Raw genomic sequence first — 23,440 nt, 5'->3', positions numbered from 1 at the left:
GCTGTATGTCTTTGGTCTTTTGGACAATCCCCATTATTTCATGGAAGTGCTCTTCCTTTTAGTCCACCTTTGCCTAACTTCATGTATGAGGACCATTGGCATGAGAGAGATCAGCAACATGGTTATCCTATTTGCTCATGATGAAAAAACAAGGCAGTTTCTTTATCACAACAACTATTCTCTATCGCCAAATAATAAAATCATATTCAGGAGTGCTGTGACTTTAGAGCTCTTGCTGCTCAAACTGAAGAATTTGAAATTACCGCATTATAAAATAGCTCAGGTGTGGGTGCTCAGGTAGCCCAGAAGCCACCCAGGGGAATCAGCCACCAGCCACACTCACCTTCAGAGTCTAGGTTGTTTCAAACCATGTAATTCCTGCCTACTGGCTTCTTGATTTACGAATTGCCCTTGCGTATTCAGAGCAGATTCCTGCAGTTCTTTGGGCCAAGAAAGTTCCTATTCCCTTGTCCCAACACTGCCAACAATGGTGCCGTTAGCTCTCTCTCCCCAAAAGGAAGAACTGTAGGAAGCCTGACCCAACTAAACCATGTTGAGAACATAGAAACTGCTCCTTTTAGGCTCTAGAACCCCTTGCCCTTTCTTGTTGAAATGGACGGTATGTTCTTACTACCAATGCAAAACACCTGGCCTTATTTGATCACTCTAGACTTCAGAGGAAACCAAGTCCTGCACTGTGCCCGGGGGCCTGGATGGAGTGAGGAAACACTTTGAGAATGGGCAGATGATCCCTTCAAGGACCACATTTGCTCGCTCCCAGCACTAGCACAGATCTGCAGAGGTAACAATGGCATTTTGAATACTATACAAATACAAATGAGGTCTGTTCTGTTAAAAGCTCGAGGGAAAAATACCATTATTTGCTTTATTCTGGGTTTCACTGTTCCTGGGGGTGTTCAAGGAAAGGTTGGACATGGTGCCTAGTGACATGGTTTAGCAGGTGACATTGGTGGTAGGGTGATGGTTGGACCAGATGATCTTGGAGGTCTCTTCCAACCTTGTTGATTCTATAATCCTCCATGATCTTCCTTAAACAGAGAAGACATGGAAAAATTTGCACCCCATTTTCTTTTCAACTTGCCCTCCTTGAGCTTCACCTAACTTTGACAGTTCAAACTTCTCGCCACATGGGTTCCTTGTGGTGCTCGTAACCCCCTAAATCATCAAGGTACACCGCCATAAAGGAACCATTTGGGGTTAACACTTCTTACAGCAGAACTGTTTTGTGACAGTCCTTCACAGGCAGAAACAAAAATCCGTATTACTGTTAGTTCTCCAATTCTTTGTATTTGTGTTCAGGAGACCTCGAGTACCACTCAGCTCCCACTATCAAGCAGCACAAGGAAAGCTGAGTGCAGTGCAACGGCCACCAAAGAAGCCCCACTGGAAGCCTTTCAAAGCCAAGAGGTAACTTTATCAATTAACAATTACATCATTCGGCAGTTATACCGAGATGCTGATCCTTATTTGCTTTGCGTCTTCATCCAGCACTACTTGGTACAGCAAGAGCTTGATGTTGTGCTGATTGCCACCCTCCTTTGGCAGGGCATAACAACGGTTTTAGAACAGTGTCCTCGACAGGGTTGTTTGGATGTGGTAATGAATGGGGCTTCCCATTTAGACTTCTCTGTGATGTTTCAAAGACAGTGACAGAAATATGGAATATTCTTCCATGTTGCACTAAATCCCACAGTAACGTGAAGGTTTTGTGCACAGGTTTCTCTCAGGGAGCAAGTGACTCCAGAGACAAATGGGGTTTCTACACTGACCCAGCATACTGATGAAGCAGGTAAGAAGTGGCTTGAGAGTAAAGGCTCACAAAGGACCACGACAGACCAAGTTCTTGGCAACTGTCTTGAACAAATGTGGGACTGCTCTTAGAATACAGATACAGGCCATTGTTCCAAGTTGTTCTGTGCCTCGTTCCTCAGCTAAGCACAATCATTGGTCTCAGCGGGACCTAAGAAATGGGTTTACGTGTTGGCACACAGGTAGGAGTTTGGCAGAAGGAGGTACCTTCAAATATGTGCTGAGCTGCTGGAAAGAGCAGGGCATTTTAAGAGTTGTCTGAAGACACACACAGATGCTTGCCCCTGTATAGCCAAAATTGTGGATGATAAAGGCTCAATTTATAGCCAAGCTGAACAGGCCTGGAGACCATGAGCATGGTGTTGAGGTGCTGCTTCTGCAGTCTAGTCCTGCCATTAGAATTCACACATTCGGTTAACACAAAGACCTCAGTGCTCTGTGAGCCCTGACATTCAGGCAATTCAGGTACAGTTAAACAGTAGGTGATAGAAAACATGTCTCTCAACACTTCTTCCATCCATTTCCTTCATATTTCTTCTCTTCACGTAGTTCATTGTTCATTCACTTTTTTTTTTTTTTTTTTGATTGCAGTAATAGATGCAGCTATGAACGAGGAGGTCCCAAAGACTTCCACAGAGGTCTGTGACCATCAGATGGAAAGGACAACAGAAGAAAATCACAGAATCACAGAATTTTCTAGGTTGGAAGAGACCTCAAGGTCATCGAGTCCAACCTCCAACCTAACGCTAACAGCCCTCCACTAAACCATATCCCTAAGCTTTACATCTAAGCGTCTTTTGAAGACTTCCAGGGATGGTGACTCCACCACTTCCCTGGGCAGCCTGTTCCAATGCCTCACAACCCTTTCTGTAAAGAAGTTCTTCCTAACATCTAACCTAAAACTCCCCTGGCTCAACTTAAGCCCATTCCCCCTCGTCCTGTCACCAGGCACGTGGGAGAACAGGCCAACCCCCACCTCGCTACAGCCTCCCTTGAGGTACCTAAAAAGAGCGATAAGGTCACCCCTGAGCCTCCTCTTCTCCAGGCTGAACAAGCCCAGCTCCCTCAGCCGCTCCTCGTAGGACTTGTTCTCCAGGCCCCTCACCAGCTTCGTCGCCCTTCTCTGCACCCGCTCAAGCACCTCGATGTCCTTCTTGTAGCGAGGGGCCCAAAACTGAACACAGTACTCGAGGTGCGGCCTCACCAGAGCTGAGTACAGGGGGACGATCACCTCCCTAGCCCTGCTGGTCACGCTGTTCCTAATACAAGCCAGGATGCCGTTGGCCTTCTTGGCCACCTGAGCACACTGCTGGCTCATATTTAGCCGACTATCCACCATCACTCCCAGGTCCTTCTCTGCCTGGCAGCTTTCCAACCATTCCTCTCCCAGCCTGTAGCTCTGCTTGGGGTTATTGCGCCCCAGGTGCAGGACCCGGCACTTGGCCTTGTTAAACTTCATGCAGTTGACCTCAGCCCATCGGTCCAACCTATCCAGATCCTCCTGCAGAGCTTTCCTACCCTCAAGCAGATCGACACACGCACCTAACTTGGTGTCATCTGCGAACTTACTGAGGGTGCACTCGATGCCCTCGTCCAGATCATCGATGAAGATATTAAAGAGGACCGGCCCCAGCACCGAGCCCTGGGGGACGCCACTAGTGACTGGCCTCCAACTGGACTTGGCTCCATTCACCACGACTCTTTGGGCCCGGCTATCCAGCCAGTTTCTAACCCAACGAAGCGTGCGCCAGTCCAAGCCAAGAGCAGCCAGTTTCTTGAGGAGAATGCTGTGGGAGACGGTGTCAAAAGCCTTGCTGAAGTCAAGGTAGACCACATCCACAGCCTTTCCCTCATCCACCCAGCGCGTCACTCTGTCATAGAAGGAGATCAGGTTCGTCAAGCATGACCTGCCTTTCATAAAGCCATGCTGACTGGGCCTGATCGCCTGCTTCCCCTTCAAGTGCTGCATGATGACTCTCAGGAGGATCTGCTCCATGAGCTTTCCTGGCACTGAGGTCAAACTGACAGGCCTGTAGTTTCCTGGGTCTGCCCTCCGGCCCTTCTTGTAGATGGGCGTCACGTTTGCTAGCCGCCAGTCGATTGGGACCTCCCCCGATAGCCAGGACTGGTGATAAATGATGGACAGCGGCTTGGCCAGCTCCTCTGCCAGTTCCCTCAGTACCCTTGGGTGGATCCCATCTGGCCCCATCGACTTGTGCACATCTAAGTGCCGTAGTAGGTCACCAACCAGTTCTTCATGGATAATGAGGGCCACATCCTGCTCCCCATCCCCTTCCACCAGCTCAGGGTACTGGGTATCCAGAGAACATCCGGTATTGCCGCTAAAGACTGAGGCAAAGAAGGCATTAAGCACCTCCGCCTTTTCCTCATCTCTTGTAACTAAGTTTCCCCCCGCATCCAGTAAAGGATGGAGATTCTCCTTAGTCCTCCTTTTTGTGTTGATGTATTTATAGAAACGTTTTTTGTTATCTTTAACGGCAGTAGCCAGATTGAGCTCCAGATGAGCTTTGGCCTTCCTAATTTTGTCCCTGCACAGCCTCGCTACTTCTTTAAAGTCCTCCTTAGTGGCCTGCCCACTTTTCCAAAGCTTATAAACCCTCTTTTTCCTCCTAAGATCAAGCCACAATTCTCTGTTGAGCCAGGCCGGTCTTCTTCCCCGCCAGCTCGTCTTTGGGCACGTGGGAACAGACCGTTCCTGCGCCATTAAGACTTCCCTCTTGAAGAGCGCCCAGCCTTCCTGGACCCCTCTGCCCTTCAGAACCGCCTCCCAAGGGACTCCACCAACCAGTGTCCTGAGCAGCTCAAAGTCAGCCCTCCGAAAGTCCAATACAGCGGTTTTACTGGTCCCCTTCCTGGCCTCGCCAAGAATAGTGAACTCCACCATTGCGTGGTCACTCTGCCCTAGACAGCTCCCGACGATCACGTCCTCCACCAGTCCTTCTCTGCTGTTCCCAAAATGCTGTTCCCAAAAACAGAGAGACTGCAACATCTGCACAAGATGGCAAGGTCTGTGCCTTTTATTGAAGTGTGTAAGATTAGACATCGGTTTGTCTAATATAGTCTGAATTTCTATTTTTACGATGTAGTTGCAATTAAAAATGCAACCTGTGAAAGTGGTTGGAATATACGGACCTTAGCAAGCAGGGGCACACAAAGTAGTATTTAGTACAGCCTGTAATTCAGCGAGTACTTCTACTATGTGACAAACACAACTGAAAGTAGAACTCAAACGCTGCTGCTTTTCCCTTCCTTCTCTGCTGAAGGCAGCCTCTTCTTTCACTGTTTTCAGTCTCTAAAAGGCTATGTTTTCTGTCACCAGATTCTCAGATGCACAGAAACTCTCAACTTGAGGGAAACTGAAGACAAGTGTCCAAAAGGTGAGTGCTATCCAGACCAGACAATTCCACTGGTACCGCCGAGGGAAGCACTATGCCAGCCCAAAAGCGCCATGCTGTCTTCTGCTGCCAGAATGAGAGCCATGAACGAAATTATCAAGAGCCATGAACATTCTGTAAGATGACCACATCACCAAGGAGCTGCTGGGCTGCCAGTTCAAGGTGTGAACAAGAAAACCCAAAGGTTCAAAGAGGCGACATCTGTTTCGAGGAGAGGCTCAGTAAGCCTCAGGAGCCGCAGATGAGGGAGCCACTGAGAGCGCCCAAAAGCAAAAGCACTTGTGCAGCTTCCAGAATTAAGGCTATCAATGAAATCCACAGGAATCAAAAACATTCTCAAAGGCGTCCAAACCAGGAAGGAGCTACTTCTCTGGCAGAGTATGTGCAAGGGTTCAACACCACAGACTCCAACCTAAAGAATTTTGTTAGACATTGGAACAGGCTGCCCAGGGAAGTGATGGAGTCACCATCCCTGGAAGTCTTCAAAAGAGGTTTAGATGTAGAGCTTAGGGATATGGTTTAGTGAGGACTGTTAGTGTTATGTCAGAGGTTGGACTCGATGATCTTGAGGTCTCTTCCAACCTAGAAATTCCGTGATTCTGTGATTCTGTGAATGAAAACGCCAGCTTCACAGTCTATGTGTTGTGCAGTAATGCTCAACAAGTTGACAATAATGAGATGAAATGACTCAAAACTAACAGACGTGTCTGAACTTTTGTTGCCCGTCTCTCGGACCTTGACAGGTTGGACGATCGGGTGGGGTGAAATTTAATGAAATATAACGAGGGCAAGTGTAGAGACCTGCATCGGGGCAAGAACGACCCCATACACCAGGATAAGTTGGGGACTGCCCTGCTGGACTGCAGCAAAGGGGAAGTGACATAGTGGTCCTGGTGGAGAGCCGGATGACCATGAGCCAGCATTGTGCCCTTGTGGCCAAGAAGGCCAATGGCAACTGGGGGTGTATTAGCAGGGGTGTGGTCGAGAGAGGTTCTACTCTCCCTCTACTCTGCCCTAGTAAGACCACATCTGCAATACTGCATCCAGTTCTTGGCCCCCCAGTTCAAGAAGGGGGAACTGCTTGAGAGAGTCCAGTGCAGAGCCACGAGGATGAATAAGAGAGTGGAGCATCTCCCTTTCAAGGAAAGGCTGAGGGAGCTAGGTCTCTTTAGTTAGAGGAGACTGAGGGGTGACCTTACTAATGTTTACAAATATGTAAAGGGTGAATGTAGAGGGTGACGGAGCCAGGCTCTTCTCGGTGACATATAATGATGGCAAGGTCTGTGCTTTTAGTTTAAGGTATCTTCCTGTGTAAATCAGAAGTCTGTAAGATTAGACATCAGTCCATCCAATATAGTCTGAATTTCTATTATGTAGTTGCGATTAAAAATGGAACCTGTCAAAGTGGTTGGAATATACGGACCTTAGCGATCAGGGGTACACAACGCAGTATTTAGTACAGCCTGTACTAAATTCAACAAGTAATTCCACTATGTCACAAACACGACTGAAAGTAGAACTCAAACGCTGCTTCTTTTCCTTTCCTTCTCTGCTGAAGGCAGCCTCTTCTTTCCTTGTTTTCAGTCTCTAAAAGTCTACATTTTCTGTCACCAGTTTCTCAGAGATGCACAGAAACTCTCAACTTGAGGGAAACTGAAGACAAGTGTCCAAAAGGTGAGTGCTATCCGGACCAGACAATTCCAAGGGCACAGAGGAAGGAAGCACTACGCGAGGCCAAAAGCACCATGCCGTCTACTGCTTCCAAAATTAGAGCCATTAATGCAATCATCAAGAACCATGCACATTATGTAAGACGGCCACATCACCAAGGAGTTGCTGGGCTGCCAGTTCCATATGTCTTTGAAGGAGAAAATCCGAAGTATCAAAAAGGTGAAATCTATCCAGATGCTCCCTAAGCCTACGGAGCTGCAGATGAGGGAGCCACTGAGACAGCCCAAAAAGAAAATCAGTTCTGTGGCTTCCAGAATTAAAGCAATCAATGAAATCCACAGGAATCAAAAACATTCTCAAAGATATCCAAACCAGGAAGGAGCTGCTTTTCTGGCAGAGAATGTGCAAGGGTTCAAAACCACAGACTCCAACCTGAAGAACAAAGACGCAAGCTTCACAGTCTGTGTGTTGTGCAGTAATGCACAAAAAGTTGACAATAAAGAGATTAAATGACTTAAAACTAACAGATTTGTCTGAACTTTTGCTGCCTGTCTCTCTTGCCAGGAGTCTCAGCAGTCTTCTACCATCTTTCTTCGGCAAAGGCATGTCTAAAAGAAAAACCGTGAAAAGCACAATCAGAGGAAGAACTCTGGATCTCCAAAAGGAGCCTCTGGGACCCTGAGCCACAGCTGCACAAGTCTGGTGGTGCCCTGGGGCAGTTACTGCCAGAACAGTCACTACTGTATTCAGATATTACTTTTTAAAAGAAGTTTCCTACATATAGGTGAAACTGTACTATCAGAGTCCATCTTTCCTCTATACAAATACCCTTTTAAGTAAATGATTCCTTCATATAAAAGTTCATGCATTTGTTTGGATGTAGGTGATGTAGCACAAAGCCTGACACTGTTCGTGTGATAAATAGGCAGGAGGGGGCAAGAGAATAAAACTGAAATGCTGAAGGTATTTGCAGCTCTGCTTACCTGCAGAAGAAACTGCAAGCTCTTCCAGTGATGGTGTCAGAAGCGTGCAGCTAGCTCTCATGTGCACTTCCAGGGAGTCTTATTTCATCAGAAAAGGCTGGTAATATAAACATGATGTTTATAAATAACCTGTCACACAATACACATAGGAAATGGCAGGAAAGTATAAATTACAGAGCGATTGAGAGGGAATATGTGAAGTTGTCAGGCAGTCATAAACATCAGTAGAGGTTTATACATAACCATTTTTAAAAAGTAATGAAAAGGCATCATTTGCAGTTTGACAAAAGACATATTTTAGAAAAGATAGCATTTCAACCCTGTGTACAATAACATCTATATAGTCCTTTACTATGTGTTTACTACTTAGAAAGGTCAATAAATAGTAAGACATAAACAGTAAAGTATAAACTGTTGCAATATAGACTTCGCATCCTACGGAAGTCAGAAGTATGGCCTTCATAATATCTGTTTTCACCAGAATTATATTGGTGACAATGAGCTAAACAGTAACCTTCTGCTTGTTTTAAATCATAGTATAGTGTCTTGTCCGGGACATGAGAAGGTTTTATTCATAGCTGAGAAATGGGCAGAAAAGAACATAAATGTCAAGTAAGTACGGAGAGAACTTTAAAGAAAATCTGCAGAGCTTTGGAAGCAGTCAGGAGACTGGTAATTTTGAATGTAAAACCACCACACTCCTGAGACCAGAAGGGGACACGAGACCTTGCAGCTTCAATATTTTCCAAAAGCCAGAGATCTCAGGCTCCTCAATTCAGATTTTGAGTAAACAGGAGATTCTTCTATGCAAAAGTCATACTGAAGCTTTTGAATTTTGACATTAGGGTACACTGTCTTTGCAAGCAAAGTAACAGTTCAGTAGCAGATTTACTGGGTCTGCCAGGCACACAACTAATTCAAGCAGTTGCTTTCCCTGTAAGAAATGAGTCAAATCATAGTATTTTATAGAAGGAAAAATCCAGCTACTTATTTCAAAAGCTTCATGCCTCCTGTGTCCCTCACAATGCAAATGACAATCTTTCAAAGTACATTTTAAATATTATATGATAAAGAAAATGATATAATTTTATCTCATTTCGTTTTGGACTGTAACATAGAGATAACTTTTTACCTCATGCATAATGTTTATTGTAGTGGAGTGTTAGGCAATCATTTCAGAGAACACTGTAATATTAACAAATATAGAAAGAAGGAAGAATGGGAACGTACACCAAAACAAGTGTATGTCGTTTCTGAGACTTAAAAAATACATTAATTTTCCTTTGAATAAAGAAAACTTTGAAAAATGTTTATGAAAAGGCACTTTAAATGGAAACCCTGAAGGGAGAATGGGGGAAAGAGAAAGGAGGAATGAGTGATAGTTACTGTAAATTATGTTCCTTTCTTAGCAGTATTGTTCTCATGGCTTGCTAAATGGTTGTCATATCTAAATACTGCCATCATATTAGGAGATTTTTTTTTCTCCCCATGATGACAAAGTAACCTGAGGACAGAAAATTATGTAAACTACAGAAAAAAAAATGGCAATTACCAGATACCTTACAACATTCAATGCAGTTTTATCATCATTTGTTTTGATTTATTTAGCTGCAGAATAAGCTTCACAAAGCAAAGTCCACTAATGAGCTATCAAAATGGCAACAAACAACAAACACTAATGAGTTAGGGTGGAATTCAACTTTTCTAATTTATACATCTAAAAGTTAGACATTGAAGACTTTGTCGTCAGTAGAGAAAAATGGGCATCTTCATAGGGTTATTCATCTCATCCTAACATGTGTCTAGATTATGCAGCACGAATTGTGCTTCAGAAATGCTTATTTCTTCTATTGACTTTAAAGGGATCCAACGGTGCCTAGCTGAGATTCAGATGTTTCACTTTTGAATAATACCTAAGGGTAGCTGAGGTTATTTCTATCTATTATACATTCAGTAGGAAAAGTCTGTCATACGGCAAACTAGTGTACAGCCAGCCAAGTAAATCTTCACTTTTCGGAAGAAAAAGAGAGTAGAAACTAAAATACCAGGAATTCTCATGGTACCATGTTAAGACAAGTGATTTTTTGTTTTGACCCCGCAGGCATAATAGGTAGATATTTCCTTATTAGTTATCTTATTAAAATGATTCTCTGTGCTTTCAAATTTAAATCATTATGGCTTTGGCTTCATGAACATTCTAGGGTACTTTGCACAGGGACTCAAATGAACCATAAATCCTCCTGGGAAGAATCCCGCTCTTCCACAGAACAAAAATGATTTGTACTATCTGTTAAGCATAAGCTAATGTATGCGTTCAGTCTTATACTCATGATTTTTACCTTTACCTTTTGTGTCTGCTTTTCAATGGTTTATCTACGCACAGAATGTTTTTGACTCAGTTGCAAGAGAGTTTTTTACTGTACTGAACTTTTACACCACACATAGACACTTGTATTGAGGTTACGAGTCCAAAACCAGACATGGTATTCAGATATGAAGCCACTGTGGCTTTGTACAATACTGGTGAGCAACACTTCCTATTTATATCACTAGTGACACAACTCTTTTCAGCTGAAGTTACCACTACGTGTATCACAATGCTGTCTCAGATGTGGCCTAAGAAATGAATTTAGGATATGAAAAGATGTCACAAAAATTGTTCAGTCCTGACCTAGGCAATGTCCAAAAGTTGAAAGTTCCATGTATCCTATTATATATCCCTTGATGCATTCAGGTGTCTGCTGTTATTTTGGCAGATAAATGTATTTCACAAATAGTCACAAAGACTTCACAGCAATGAAGAAAAAATGTCATTGTTAGGGGAAATTGTAACGCTATTAGGAAAGGTAAAAATTTGGAAAGAAAGGCTGAACACATCTAAGGGAACCAAAGCTGGCTCATACATAAACAAAAACATGGCCAGTAAACATACTAATTGGACTATGTTTTAAGTGACTTATGAGTATTTTTGACATCAAAGCCACATGGTATGATTGACAATAAAAGAAGGATTAAAAGAAAATATTTCAAACTTACGGAATAACTGTAGGATTTAAAAGAAATTGGAAAGGCAGGAACGTTTCTGAAAGGATAAAGCACAAAACCTAAGAAAGCCAGAAACAAGAAACAGGGAAAAAATCTTTTAAAACTATATTTCAGGGGAAGAAACATCAAAACACTGTCTCTTTGCACCTTGTCAGGAAGCGCTTGATTGAGTTTTACACAGTGAGTACATAAGAATTTGTTTTCTAGAGAATAATGCTTTGAGCAGTATGTATTAGAAAAACCCTTTCAACCTTAAACATCACAGCAATAACTTTGTAATTGACATCCATGCTCATTTAGAGTATGTGGAGGAAAGAGAAAAACAATCCTCCAACTCCTTTTTAATTTGAGATCTTCTTGTAACCTTTGATTATTCTTCAGGTTCTCTGAATTGACGTTTGCTGTAGTCTTATGTTAACCTACTGAAACATGCTTTGTTTACTAAGTGTTTTTAATCAAGATATCAGACCAAAATAATCCTTTATTCTAATTTTGGTTTCAAGTATTTCACTATGATTTTCAGCTGTTTAGACAATATAGGAAGTTACTGTATTTGGGTTAATTTGATCACCTCTAAATGGCATTAATATAATAATTACCAAAGCCTTCCTATTTTACAGATTTACAAGTCCAGACGTTGTGAAATGAGTAGACTGTCCAGAGGTCTATTTCAGGTCTATTCGAAAGCTGAGTTTAAATGAATAAAAAGTTTGTGTTGATTCTGATGGATTTAGAGCCAAACCTTATCCTCACTCTCCCCACCATAGTAATGGGATAAACCTTAGATGATACTTAGATCTTCTTTCTTTTTCAATACCTTTTAATTTCTCCCATCTTACATGCACAATCTTTTATTTTTTTTCATAAACTGACTTGCAACTCATTGTCTAACAGTGACATTACTGTTTCTGAAACCCAGCAGAATGGGAAAGAGGAAGACATCTCTACGGAAGTTCTGATGGGTATCTTGTAAAATGATCAGGAAATAGGATTTATACCACCCCGCATAATATAATTTGTCTAAATCCATAAAAATTAAAGGAGTATCTGTCTACTCTTTTTTCTTTTTTTTTTTTTTTGTTTGTCATCTGTTATTAAAATAGACATGAGATATACTACAGCTAGAGTATCATGTGATTTTGCTCTAGTAACATGAGATCTCCCAAAGGGAATATTGCAGTAGGTAAGCTGTATCACCCAAATGGTAAAATAAACATAACGAAACTCTTCCCAAGAGTGCATTTTCTGTAATGAATATTGCATTACATGTGATACAAAGAAGAGACAAGTAAAACAGATGTTTTTTTTTTGTTTTTAGATTGCTATTCAGAAATAAAGGAAAATAAAACACAGACAATTTATATCCTGACTGGACATTATCCTGCATCTTATAGATACTTTGCACTGAAATAAAAGCATTTAATTCACACAATATTTACTGTATTTACTTTCACTTTACTTGTTTCTTCCATTTTCTGTCCACTTTGTGTAGCGTATGTAGTGTACAGATGAGACCACCTACCACTTTAGGTTTGTACAGTATTTAATTGTACAAGGAGTCACATACTAATTACTGTTGCCTTTTGAGCTGAGTTTAATAGCCTGCATTTGTTCATCCACCAGGTTGAAGTGCTAAAATGAGATAGACAAGCAAGTACTGCATTGGTTATTCATGAGAAGCTTGACGTGTTTCCATGTGTATCTAGGAGCAAAACAGTAACATGTCCATTTATTTTGAAAAGAAAAATAAAAAAAATGGAGCACCTAGTGCTTATATGTGTCTCTACAGTTAAATGACAGCTGAATGGAAGCAATAAGGCTGCCACTTCGAATCCTTTACTTGAATTTCATTAACTCCCCTTATGTGGATTAACCTCCAATTTATTTTTCTTAACCTCTTTGTGTTCCTCACTAGTAAGGCCTGAAATATAGTTATCCAGTGGTATGTTCATTTAACGGAATGAAGATTGAATCTTTGTGTCAACCTGGAAGTTCTAATCAAAACAAGCATTAATCATCTTCAGAGAGCTGTTGTGGAGAACATTTTCACGTGGATTTACTTCTCTAATTAAGCTGCCTAGCTGAAACACCTCAGTTAGAGGAACATCGTTAGGTAGTCCCCCTCTGTAGTCAGTGAAGAGAGAAAGGCCACACAACAGGGCAATTCACATCGATTAAATCAATGGTTTGAAACAAGGTCTTCTCTCTGAGAAGACTATCAATCAGAAAGGAATGTATTTTTCATTAAAATCAACTCTATAACGGACTAACTTCCATATCAGTAAATTGAATACGTTCATAAGTGCTTTATTATCTCAGGAATAAAAGGTATGACAAGAAAAATTACTGCTTTACAATACATACCAGCAAACAATTTCTTGCTGTGAATTATGCTTCCATTTAAATACAGAGCTGATAGCCAATTCTGAGATTCAGTTGGATGAAAATAGCTTTTAAATCCTAATCCTGATATGTAAATTTGAAGTAATTCTTATGACCAATCACCATACTCAAAATATGAAATCTATGTAGCCTTCTACAAAAAAGAGCTTTTAGGACACAATTAGTCTTTCTGAGGTTCAGCTTGTATTCCTGCTTTCATTTGAATCCACAATGACAAAGCAATGTCATGCACTGACCTGTGGTCATCTGACTGTCTAGACTGACTAGCAACAGCTGAAAAAGCTCTCTGGCTTTGGAATATGGTAAAGTAGTGCCAAATGATCAAAGCCTCTAGATCTACTAGATCATTTTTTCGCATTAAAAAAAAAAAAAGTTGTCATATCGGATTATGTATCTAAGAACTATGGCACAGCGCTGGAGATCATTTTTAAATCATTTAATGTGTTCAAAAGATATTATTTGTGACTGATCTTCCTGGAAAGCTTGAATAGTTCCTTTACAGTAAGTCTTTTATTTGCATCATTCTGATACCCTAGTTCTCATGCTGCAATTCTGGGGGAAAAAAATAATAAAACAAAACAACAGCAATGTCAACAGCCTAAGGTTCTTTGAAAAAAATGTTATTTTGTTGTTTGTGATCATATTCACCCAACAATCTAAGATATTTTCACACAAAACAGAACATTAAACTAGATCTTGCTCTACAAATATGTTTTAAACTCTTGATACAGGCTTCCAGGATGAGTCAAATGTTGCTGTATCTTGCCTTAGGTTTTTCATTCTGTTTAGTTTCTAACTTGCTTCTATGACAATAAGCATAAAAATGATGTACATTACCAATTTCCTCCTGCTTAGCGCTTTTCCTTTTAACTGTATAATCCACACATAAAGTGCTCATACTACAAAAAGCATAAACTCGCTTGTGATATTGAAGGAAAAACTACATTTGAAAACATCAGTGTTGTCATTCATTATGGTCCACCTTCAGATAAATAACTACCTTTGTAGAGCTATTAAGATAATCAAGGCTAAAATTTACTTTTTATATACTCTATGAGATCCTTCAATAACTATGACCAAAACCAAACAAAGAAATAAACAAAATGAAACAAAACAAACAAACAAAACCAACCAAACAAACAAAAAAAACCAATAATTTCCTGAACTATTTGGCAGCTTTTAGCCGAGCTAATGATTCTCTGTAGAGAAGCAACCAGATAATGCTATGGTGGGAGGACAGTAAAAGCAGAAAAATCAAAGAACACGATCAGAACCAAAAGATCAGGAGTATGAACATAGAGTTGGAAAAAGCAAATGGAATAATAAAATAAAAATGACTGGAAATAAGAGTTCAACATTTTCAAACAATAGTTTCAAATTAAGCATCACCTACAACTCTAATTTTTAAATTTTACAGTTCTTGCAAATTCTCAAGTCAATGCTTGTTTTTTCTTTTGCAGGTTTTGCTGAATCAAATGTATTTTCACTAAAACGACAACCGTAGCTTCATTCTTCCTAGCTAATATGAAAATTGCCACAAACAACAAAAGAATAGCATTTTTACCAAACAACCGTTTGGTAAAAGGCGTGTATTTTTTCGCTTCACAATGGCAAAGAGTCGATAGGAAAGCAGGCCCTGTATGGATCTCTGAAAGGCTGGGGAAAAGATGAGGATTGAGAAAGAATGATCTTAGGTTTTCTGTTGAAGGAAAGAGAAATTAAAGGCAGAAATAGATCGGGAAAGTCATTTTAAATATATGAGCTGAGCTGGGCCTGGTGAAGGGTAAGCGAGGAGTGTCTGTGAGAGAAGCAGTTTAGAAACCTGGTATATGGCAACTAGTACTGTTTAAAAGGTCTGCAATGTTTAAAATGGTTTAAAATCGTTCTTCTAGATGAACTGGTGCCATACAAGGCTGAAAAAAAAAAAAAAGAGTGGATAAAATGGGTATTGTAGATCACTGAAAACAAACAGGAAAACAACTAATGGCTGTTCATATTGATGTGTAGTGCAAGAGATTTCATAACATTTTAATTGGGAACTTTTTTGTTTTAGATTGTTTTGCCTATATTGCAATTTTCACAAAAGCAGGAAGTAACTAACCTCTTGAAAGACCTAATTAATTGGAAGTTATAACACACAGAATGAGAAGTAAGGCTTTGGAAATTACATCTTCCTGCTGCCGATAGCAGGAAGATTGCAATAGATTACTGATTGAGATGCAATCAATAACTGAACATTAGATGAGATGATGGAGTAAACACTAAAGATTTTAAGATGCTTGCCAGATTAGGCTCTGAAAACTGCACATTAGGTTATTGCTATGTATCTGTTAATGCTGAAGCAATATAAATATGACTAACCAAGTAAGGTATTCCAGCATACTAGATATGTTATGTAACTATACACAGGTCATGAGTAATAAGAAAGTCTGCTTCCAAGGGATAAAAAAAAAAAAGGCTGTTGTCCCTGAATCTGATAGCTGTTATTCACCATTTACCTTCTGTACTGAAGGAATTAAAAGATTAAAAGTAGGAGTAAGAAATCAGCGGCTTGGTATTGCTAGCATGCTTATATGATTTTAGCAATAAGAAGTTTTAAAGCGTAGAACTGGTTTGTTCTTGTTGCACAGTTGCAGTGTTCTGTAAGACTGAACTTAAAAACCAACCAACCAACCAACCAAAACCCAAAGGAATAATTATAGTTTTTCTAGTGATCCAACTTTGAACTTGAGGGGGAAGTGGCAAATGCTCACCTTGCCTCCTCAGCTTTTAGTCATGACACTATGGCAGAAATTCTAGATGTGCAGTAACTCAAGGTCCTACATACCCTGCCTAGGTACTATTTAGCTTGAAAATACTGCAAGTAAGGCAAAAAAGCTGGGTCACCTCAACTTTAGGAAAGGAAATAAAAAGAAAATGACACTCATGAGGATTCTGGTATTAATTATTTTGAGCATATAATCAAGTTCTTAGATCCCCCAACGGAAAATATCTGAGACACAAGAATTTAACTAAATTGGACTGCAGTGCAAGCTGTTCACTCATTAAAAGCCTGGAGGCCTGGACAGACCAGAAACATTGAGCAATGGTTGCTCTTCGCGATGAGGATGAAGCTTTGCAGTATCAATTGTACTAATAAATACTTGGTTAAAACATCTTGTTCTGCGATAATCAACGTCCAAATCTCTCCATGTTGGTTCTACAATAAAGAGCTTATAAATTTGAGGGAACAATACATGTTGCTTCTTACCTGAAAACTCTTGAAAGAAATAAATTAGTTCTATTTATTAAACCAAATAAAATTATGTCAAATGCTTCAAGATAAGAAATTAGGCATTCCTTAAATATGCTTTATCTACGAAGCTGTTTCTTCTCCTGGGTGTGTAGCTCCATGATTTTCTTCTCAAACATGATTTAGAAAAAAAAATAGTAGAAAAAATCAGCACATTTTCTCATGCTTTTTTATATTAAGTGATTTTTTTATATTGTTTCCTTTCTTCTGTAAGGAATGTTCTTCATAAAATAAACATAAAATATAAAATCAGGAATCTGCCATGTTCTCTAAGAATTTAATTTCTAAAGGCCTACAAGATTTATACTAAGATTGGAAATCAGTCTTTTTTTTTTCCCATTAAACAATTGTTTCAAATATATTTATTCAGGTAATTTTACTAAAAAAAAAAGATGTCTTTTCCATCTATAAAGGATTCTGTGAAGTATCTTATGATATACAAAACTCAAAAAAAAAAAAATAAATTGTTTATTCTGGAATATTGCATCTGGTTTGAGGACTCATGAGTGCTGAAATCTTATTTGGATTACCTAGTAATCCAAATAAGGTTTTAGAGAAAAGCTATGTATGTACTTGTTGAAAAGCAGACTCTACATTCTTGGAGCACAGCTCATTAAATTTATCAAAAATTGTGTATTCTATGTATTCTATGTAGAATACATATTAAGAAGTGGAAGAAGGAAAATTACAATAAGAGCCAATCACTGGAAAAAGAAATAAGACAAATTAAGATGAGCAATAAGGAAGAATAACTTTTCATTGTAATCAGGATTAGCCACTCAAAAAAACACAATGCATTTTAATGAGATCACCTTCAGTGACATTTTTTCACCTCTGTTTGGCAATGTTTCTAAATGATATGTTGTATTTGATATAACAGTATGTAAAAGGAGAGTGTATGCTCTTTTAAGGGTATAAGGTCCAGGACCTTTTCCAAGGCCACACGGGAGGCAGTGATGTGAACTGAGTCTGGTCAGTCATAATAATTTATGAGTGCATGTGAGAATGTAGGAGTTTCCACTACAGCAGGGTTATCTGGTTGAGGACTTCTAAGATGAGAGACAACGACCAGACCCCTGGTCTCGCTAATTTGTGGGCTATGAAACTACAGGCACTGTTTTCAGTACGATCAACATGGACTTTATAGCTGATAAGATCAAGAACCAGGGGTTTCTGGACTGGGAGGCTGAAGAAAACGCAGAGCTCTGCTGCAGGTGTGCAGGGGGAAAGGGAAGCAGGAGGAACAAAATGGAGAATAGGTAGAAAATGGTAGAAAAGGACTGTTTGTGTGTAAAACAGGACTGGTCAGTATGCTCGACTGGCTGAGCCCAGCTCCTGATCACTGCAGTCAGTCCTTGCATTTCCTCCTTAAACTTTTTCTTACTTCTCCCTCCTTTTATTTGCACTTTCTCCTGTGTGTATGTGCATGGCAAGGACAACATGCCTGCTTACTGGCGAGACCTGTGTGCATGAGCAAAATTGTCCTCTGCAACTGTGGTCATGTCTGGGGGTGTAGGCCTGTGGGACGTGGTGCCTGTTACTGGAGCAAGTGGGGGTCTTGGCATCAGTAGTTGGGGGGAGAAGGGGAAGGGATTGCTGTCTTCATCTACAAATGTCCTACAGACTTTGTGCCTGGAGTGCCAGCTACTGGGGACCACTGTCAGTGAACTGGATGCCAGCTACTGGAGTCAGACTGGGGGGTGTGGGTACCCTCAGTCTGTGGTGTCAGCTAATGATGCAGGTGAGGGCCTTTAGTGTTCCCAAAATAGCTACTGGGGTAAAGGAACCAGCGTTGAGTGAGGTGAGGGCAGGAGACCCATGAAGGAGGCAAGGGGGCCTGTGATACAGGCAAGTGTGCTAGATGGACAGAGGGGCCATGACAGCTACTCGAAGGATCCACAAATGGATCCTTCCGTTTCAATGGATCCATCCATGATCCAAATGTGTTGTGTGTTTGTGAATCTGGAGTGTGCTGTGTGTGTGCCTGCACCAGTGAATTTCCATCTCTACCAGCCACAGAGGAGCAAGGGTCTCAGCTGCCTATGGCTATGTTTTACTGGAGTCCTGTGTGTAGGTGCTGTTGAAGGCAGCCAGCCCTTAGTGTGTATGCCCAGCTGTGGCAGTGTCCTCTCTCTATCTGCATGTCTGTGTGTCTCTGGGATTTGCTCAGATTTGCTACTGGCTAAACCTGCAAAGGGAAAGTGGCAGCTACATCCCCGGGCACTGAGCTGGGCCTCACTGGCCAGACTGGAATGGTCCCAGGCTGGACCTTTACCTCACGTAACACCTGAAATAGGAAATAATTCAGGAAATGCCTTAACATGGTTTTTAGGTGAAATTAGTCTAGATAGATCACAACGGCCCATACTGCCTTTATGAAGCTATAAAACACTGTGAAGGTACTAATATCTGTTAAGAATTACTTTTCCTCAATTGTTTGAAGCTCAAGGCACACAAATCTAAGTGTCTTTAAGTCTCATTTTCGAAGAACAAATTGCAGTAAGATTTTTACTATATTGAGCACTGTTTGCCCTTTCTGTAGAAATTGTATAATGATGAATTCTACAAGGTACCTTTCCAATTTCCATTACATACCCTGTAGGATAGTATGCTAGATTTATAGGTGAGTGCACTGATCCAGAATGCCAAATTCAGCATTCCCAGATTCTTTTACTTGTTTATTTTATTAAAGTGTTAACCAAACTGCCATGTAAAAAGAAAATAAGGAAATGTCCTCAGTGCAGAGATGAAATTCTTTGTCATGACTTTAAACAGGATCAATGGTGCAATACTGTTTAGGTAACAGCAAAGGAGATTTAAAATAAAAACACCAGATCAGTTTTATTTACTTCTTTTTTTTTTGTACTTCTTCACACAAATTTGTCATCTAAGTTGTGAAAGACAGAAAAACTACTTACTACTTAAGATACTAAAGAAAGAATTTGACTCAGCATTTTGTCTTTTTTTTCCTTCTTTTTCTTAAAATATTACAGTATAGCCTGGAGTAGCACTATAATGAGGTACGTTACAGTTAAGGGAATAATGTCTCCTACCTGTAATTATCAGGTGCGGAAGGATGGTGGTGGTGTAAAGATATTTCTTAATGGTTGTTACTTAGCAGGTACACTTCCAGAAGGAGTTTCTCTATGTTCCATACATTTAGGCTGTAAATTAGAAAACTCACTTTGCTTTGCTAGTACATTTGATGTTTCTATTCATCTTCCCCCCCCTCTGGTACTGAACAGTAAACAACACCTCAAAGATGTTTTTCCTCCATGTAAGCATAAATTAGATCACCATAACCATTCCTGGAGTTCATACTTTTAGAAGACTCACCAGGAAAAAAGAAAAAAAAAAAAAAAAGACCAAAAACAAGCAAAGGAGAGTGCGCTCAAAAGGGAGATCAAAAGGGTTCAATTCATTCAGATTATCAGGATGAAGAAGTAACTTGATTAAAGAATGACAGTTATTTCACAAAGCAGAAATATCAAATATTACAAGGACAATTATTTATTGATAAAAGCTGTAATAAGAATATAGAAGAAAGACAAATTCAAATAAAAACAAGGTGTTCACTTTAATGGTAATGAACCACTACAACAAAGTACCAAGGGGAATGGAGAATTCTTTACAGGCTGATGTATTCATCTCAAAGTTTTATGATGTTTTGGAGGACACTTTAGGCTGACGGTTTTTAAAGCTAGTAGATGGCCACAGTGTTGCCTAGCTTGACCTTGTGCACAGTGTTAACCATAGGAGTGCATTGCAACAACGGATCATAGTTTTAATTTTTAGAAAATAATTTATTTTTAAAAACCCATCTAAAAACACATTTTAAAGATGTAGAGTCTATAATAAACCTTGGTAAATTGCTATAATGGATATCCTCCTTCACAGCTGATGCCCCCCAAAATACTTTTTCATGGCAACTTGGATTTTCTATGGTCAACATAGGGTGATGGCGCTACTTGAGATTAACTGATGACAAACATTTCAATTTCTCACATAACAGTAGATACCTACTCTTTGCAGATAAATGATCACCCTTCTTTTTAAAGAGTTCATGTATACAGAGTCATAAAGAATTCATTTTTAACACCAAGTCACACAGATCCTATCACCAAGGTTTAATACTACCCAATAGGTCATATCTATGCTCCTAAGTGAGAAATTCCTATGCACCATATGTTTTATCCAGCATCATGATACTTGATGAATACTTACAATATATATTTTTTTAATTATTTTTTTGCCCTTTCTGGCATCTTAACCAATTTTGATCTCAAAACACACTGAATCTATGCCAAGCACATGTTCCTTTATTTAACTGAAAACAAATTATAGTTTGATTAAAGACAAGCTACTGACCTCTTTAAAGGTAACGCAGATGAAATTTAACAGTTTCTGATCCGGTTGGGGTCAGGATCTAACATCTAATGATGCCATGCCATCATGACCTCTGTAAGTAATCATAGTAATAGTCACTTATTTTCTACAGAGAAGGTTAATCAAATTTACCTTTCACACAATCCCCAATTGTAGATTCTTTCTATGGCTAGAACAAATTTTGCTTGGAGTATAAGTTAGGTATCCTAGAAGCAGTTTGCTAAAATCTCCTGTGAGATTTTTGGGCTGTTTTCACCTTCTAAATTTTCCTCTTTGTCCAGTGTTGCAGTTCTTACTGAGAACTCCTATTAGCATGGATGTGGGTACACAGAAAATTGTAGAGGCCCATCTTTGAGGAACCTGCTTGTTAAGGTGGTGAGAGCAGAAATTCTGAGATAAGGGGCAGAGCTAGAGCCAACCATTTAATGGTGTGGATGAAAGATTTAGAAGTCATGGAACAGTGGGAAGGCATCTGCTGCCTCCATTTCTCTAAAATCTACACCAGCAAACATAGTGGTATGACTTTTAGATATAATCTTCCATAGCAGTAACTTTATAAAAATTCTTACTCAGAAAATTACTGGTATATCAATTATAAAATGACTTCCTAGCTCATACCAATTTAGAATACTACACAAACCTAAGCTGTAAGATTTATGATGAAGCACTGACAATACAGACTTTCAGTCCCATAACACTCACATACATTTTTCTAAAAGCCTCCATGATATCTTTCAGAACCCAAATACATAGCGACAATTAGAGAATTTCATCTTAGTGTTTATTTACTGTGAACGCTAAGTACTATTAATATATATATCATCAATTTAAGAGTTCAGTATTTTGAGCAAACAAGCTACTTTGAATTTTAGCATTTTTCTGTGTTGACAGGAACTGAACCTTATGAAACAAAGCAATTTCATAAAATTTGTAATATTAAACTCACAGCACAGAGAGGCTGACTTACCCAGAACAAAGCACTTTTGAATTTAGGTCTTTATGTGGCTGATAAATCAAATGTAAAATTTGAGTCAATGGAGATCACAGAATAGCTGAGGTTGGAACAGACTTTGAGCTTACCTGGCAAGGTTTTGGTAGCAGGGGTGTCCTCTGTGAGCAGAGCCCAGCAGCTGCCCCATGTCAGATCAGAGCCAGCTCCAGCTGGTTCCAACAGGGACCTGCTGCTGGACAGAGCCAAACCAAGGAGAGGTGTTGGTTGTCCTTCTTGGAGGGCAGATTGACAAAAAAAAAAAATGCTGGGAGAATGAGGAGTGGGAAAATGTGAGAGAAGCAGCCCAGAGACCAGTGCAGAAGGAGGGCAGGAGGTGCTCCAGGCATGCAGCACAAATTCCCCTGCAGCCCGTGGAGGAGCCCCCGGTGGAGCAGGTGGATGTGGCCTGGAGGAGGCTGCAGCCCATGGAGAGCCCCCGCAGGGGCAGGCCCCAGGCTGGAGCTGCAGCTGCAGCCCGTAGGGAGGAGCCCACGCAGGAGCAGGAAGACATTTCTTTTTTTTTTTTTTTTTTCTTTTTCTTTTTTTTTTTTTTTAAGCACACAGCACTAGAGGAGCTAAGAAGTACAAAAGGGCAGAAAAGGTGAAAGATACACAATATAATGATATTTGCAAACATTTTAACACAGTCTGTAAAATGACTGCGTGAGTGCAACATAACCTGAAAATACTCGTGCTTGGGTCTAAAATTCTAGATAATTTTAACATCCATGCAGTGTTGTATACTAACCAAATGTTCCCAGAGGGACAAGGTTCAAGCATTACTAAAAGGTCTAAGTGAACTAGAGACTTACGCAAAACATTTAGGACACTTTCTAGAGTTCAAGAGCATAGACTCTGTAGATATATTCAGAAATCCGTTAAGACTGACTGCTTGCAAAGTGCTCTTTGGATTATACGCTAAGGCAGAACTACTCAGAAGGCAAGGAAGCTAAACACAGGTCATGTTCTGTGGATCTTAATGTTAAGCAAAATATCTTTATAGCTTCGTTATATGTCCACAGAAATTAAGAAAACAAAAATGCAGAATACTAGTCCTTAGTATTCTAGTATACTAGTCCTTCAACTTCAGCTACAATGAGCTTTCTTCCTATAAGCAGTACTGTTTCTTTGAATTAGTTATTAAATATTAAAAAAAAAAAAAAATAGTTCCACAAAATAAATAAACAGCAACCCTGCTGTTGGTCCTTTCTCCTGCTAAGCAAGCACCTTTGCTCTCTGATCCACTAATCCTACACTGACTACTTTAAATGGTGAAGATGTTGAAGAGAACACCCTGTAAATTTTTCCCTCACAGAAGCATGTATCTGATTGAATTCTCAAGGCTTGGGCTTAGTGGCTATACATCTACTAGGAGATTAAATGTACCAAGGTCTGTCCTCTATATTTGAACCTGGGAAAGAAT

General features: G+C 40.0%; 1 long non-coding RNA gene across 2 annotated transcripts; it reads right to left on the bottom strand.

The window, feature by feature from the left end:
• Window positions 1-4,827: 4,827 nt before the first annotated feature.
• LOC311433598 lies at window positions 4,828-22,461 on the bottom strand. Of its 2 annotated transcripts, XR_014690851.1 has the most exons (5): window positions 22,107-22,461; window positions 21,009-21,099; window positions 19,694-19,804; window positions 7,901-7,997; window positions 6,496-7,525 (listed from the first exon to the last, which is right to left on the bottom strand). It is a non-coding gene; the product is annotated as an uncharacterized lncRNA (long non-coding RNA). The 2 variants fall into 2 exon arrangements; XR_014690850.1 differs by lacking the exon at window positions 19,694-19,804 and having other exon boundaries at window positions 4,828-7,525.
• Window positions 22,462-23,440: the final 979 nt, after the last annotated feature.

This window comes from Aythya ferina (genome assembly GCF_964211825.1).
Source record: "Aythya ferina genome assembly, chromosome: 3".
NCBI classification, from domain to species: Eukaryota; Metazoa; Chordata; class Aves; order Anseriformes; family Anatidae; genus Aythya; species Aythya ferina.
Note: the sequence above shows the minus strand (reverse complement) of the source record. Positions and strands in the feature narration are given on the sequence as shown.